This window comes from Vicugna pacos, chromosome 2 (assembly GCF_048564905.1).
Source record: "Vicugna pacos chromosome 2, VicPac4, whole genome shotgun sequence".
Taxonomy (NCBI): domain Eukaryota; kingdom Metazoa; phylum Chordata; class Mammalia; order Artiodactyla; family Camelidae; genus Vicugna; species Vicugna pacos.
Window position 1 is genome coordinate 6432209 of NC_132988.1, and position 3590 is coordinate 6435798.

General features: G+C 33.9%; 1 non-coding gene across 1 annotated transcript; it reads right to left on the reverse strand.

The window, feature by feature from the left end:
• Window positions 1-2421: 2421 nt before the first annotated feature.
• Window positions 2422-2528, reverse strand: LOC140688991 (U6 spliceosomal RNA). Its single transcript, XR_012063833.1, has one exon. It is a non-coding gene; the product is annotated as a U6 spliceosomal RNA (small nuclear RNA).
• Between the last annotated feature and the right edge of the window lie 1062 nt (window positions 2529-3590).

A 3590-nucleotide genomic window follows, 5' to 3' on the forward strand; every position in this document is an offset into this window, starting at 1 on the left:
AAATGATCTCATATACACACTAAAAACAATTTTTAAGTGTCTAATTATGCTATTTTGCCACTTTTGTTTCCACTTATGTTTTCTTATGAGCTATAAAAATGCCTCAGAGTGCCAACAGTACATATACGAAGCTCCTGAAAACTCATTAAGACAAGGAACATCCTCACTGATGCACTGAACATTGGAATTTGGATCTATGTTGCCTCCATCGTGTTGAAGAGTAACTTTTCTGGATATTCCACCTGGTTATCCTGAGTGTTGCCCATATTAAAAAAAAAATTAAAAAGATATTAACTAAGTAGAATTAAATACTATCCAATGATCAATGCGTATCTTTTGAATAATACAAAACTTCACAGAAGTTAAAATGGAAAGATAAAGAAATAATGAACACTGTCCCTTGAATTGGGGGACATGGAGGGCAGGCTGAGCACACATCCACAACTCTTCCCCTTCATAACTTCCTGTCTCGAATGGTGATTGCAAAAGTGCTGGCAGATCCCAGGTAATGTATTTAACCTGGACCTTCCCATGTGAGGGCAGTTGACTAATCCGAGTCACAAGCCACCCTCCGCTTGGTAGTGTCACATATTTTCAGGCTTGTGAAGATCATCCTTGGCAACAATCATTAAGCTTATTTAAGGAAATGCTTTGAGTCCATTTAACAGTGTGTCAAGTGAATTAGGAAAAGGTACCCATGATTAAGGTAAAAAAGGGCAACACAACGTAAGCACTGAACCTTGAAATATAGACATGGGGTGATGATATTGTAACCAAAAAGTAATAATATACTTGTAAATCTATTGCAATAGAAAAAAAAACTATATAAGCTAAAAGGAAATATTTACCTGGATATAAAATTATTAAGAGATAAAATAAAGCTAGAATCAGGGAGAGGAGAAAATAATTTTGAATAAAGCAAAGAGTAAACAAGAAAACAAACCTCCATTTTTAGAAGCAAAGGATGCCATAGATAAGAAGGAAATCAAAATTGGACGTAAAAATTATCATCTACAAAGAACTGCATTTTGCATTTAAACTAACATTTGAATTGCCATCAGCAAGGGTAGAAAATAGTATAGTAGAATAATGTCAACTAACTGTTTAAGAGAAATTTCAACTAACATTAATGCATTTACTTTTTACCATTCAATGAATAAGGGCCTTTTCCCCCCATTCAATCGATGTGAAAGAACACATACAAACAAACTCTTATTAAATAAATTACTGAAAGATGTATTTCTAGAAGAAGATCTGAAATCAAAGAGAAATGACAATATAAAGATATGAGATGTAAGGAAAAAAAGACCAAGGGAAGTGTGACACAATGTAACTGATGGCTTAAAATAAAAATATATTTTTAAAAATCTGAATAATTACTAATTAATAAAAATAACATTGACCCAAATAGCATCTGAATCAAAAAGGTAATATCAGAAATAAAATGCTTTAAGATCTTTATTGTAAAGAAAGTGAGTAAAGATCTTTAAGTGTAGGCTTTGTTAATATATGTGTTTTAAAATTTTCATAGTGGTCACCGAAAAGTGTTTGTCATCCTAAGTGGTAAATTAAAAATTTGAGAAAAGGAAAACCTTAATGTATATGAACACAAGGAAAAAAGAAAAACAAAAGAAAATGTTTTTTAAAATTAGGGCTGATAGCAGAAAATATGACAGTAGATTTAGTCTGAATAATGTCCATATTTCATGTTTACTGTTCGTGTGATAAATATGCCAGCTAAAAAACAAAATAGGTTTAACTAGCTTAAAACCGAACTGTAAAATTTGAAAAAGACATGATGAAAAAAGACACACAGATAGACTGAAAGTCAAAGATGATACAACATTCTAGCCAATTAGAAACCAACGTAGTTAATATCAGAAAAAATGGACTAACACTGTTAGAAAAACACCAGTATTCATAAGAGTATCTGTATTAGTTTCCTGTGGTTTCTCTAAGAAATTGCCATAAATGTGGTGGCTTAAAACAGAAATCTATTCTCTCACAGCCCTGGAAGCCAGACATCTGTATTCAGTTTGGGCAGAAATCCAAGTAACAGCAGCGCCCTACTCACTGTGGGGGCCTTAAAAGAGCATCAGTCCCCTCCTCTTCCAGCTTCTGGTGGCCGCCAGCATCCCTTGGCTTGTGGCTGCATCACTCCAGCCCTCAAGCCCAGCACCTTCGAATCTCTCCCTGCTCCATCTTCATGTTGCAGTTTCCTTTCTCTAGTCAACTAAATCTCTGCCTTTCTCCTGGAAGGATGCAGATAATTGCATTTGTGACACACACAGATAATCTAGGATAATCTCCCCATCTCGGTATCTGTAACATAATTGCATCTACAAAGATCTTCTCGGTATCTGTAACATAATTGCATCTACAAAGATCTTCTTTTCTTCTTCTTTTTTTTTTTACATTTTTAAAAATATGGAACTCTTCACGAATTTGCATGTCATCCTTGCGCAGGGGCCATGCTAATCTTCTCTGTATCGTTCCAATTTTAGTATATGTGCTGCCGAAGCGAGCACAAGATCTTCTTTTCTTATGTTTTATTTTGTTTTCCATATAATGCAACATTCATAATTTCCTGTGATTAGGACCTGAATTTTTTTTTTAGGGGAGGTGGGGAGAATTCTTCAGATTAACACATATCACTGCTTATGAAAAATTAATATACTTTAAATATAAATAGTCCAGACTTATTTACAAATGATTAGGTGGCTTCAAAATACACAAAAGTGCATTTGACAGAATTAAAAATGACAGCTTAAAAATTCCCCATTCTAGATCTTTGATACATTTTCCTCAGAAACAGATTGACATAGCATTCCAAACAAATAAGAAAATATATGCAACTTTTAATTACATAATTAACGAGCTTGATTCTAAAGAGATAAGGTTTATGAAGATGAACAGTATGAACAATATTATTAAAAAAAAAGAATGGAACATTAACACAGACTGACCATGAAGCTTGCATAGACCAAAGACCACATCCTCATCCATAATAATGTTAAGATACAAATAACAAGAACCTTTAAAACATTTGCTGAGATTAAAAAATATGGTACTAATAAATAAAAAGTATTAAAGTATGTACAAATATTTAATTTGATAAATATAAATATCACGTTTCAATCCTTGTTGCAATTGGAGGGAACACAAGAGATTTTTGCTTTCTTATTAGTTTTATTTTTCCTAGTCAGGTTTCTTAAGATATTCACACACAGTAGAAGAGTGTACAGTTCCATGAGTCTTGACAAACCCATGCAATCATACAGCCATCACCACGATCAAGATACAGAACATTCCAAGAACTCCAAAATGTCTACTTCTGCCTCTTTGTCGTCGAGGACACCCCCTAAGTCCAGCCACTGATGGATTTCATGCCTATATAGTTCTGCTTCTCCATCTATTCTGTCTTCCCTGGGATTCTCAGCTCTGTACTGAATCATCCAGGTTGCACGTTCCATTTATCAGATCTGCTTTGTTATTTACAGTTTAGTCTTATCGCTGTACCAGTCATAACACTTTGCATGTGTCCATTAAGGAGTGATTACCGAAATGGAAGCAATTTATAACCTACACCT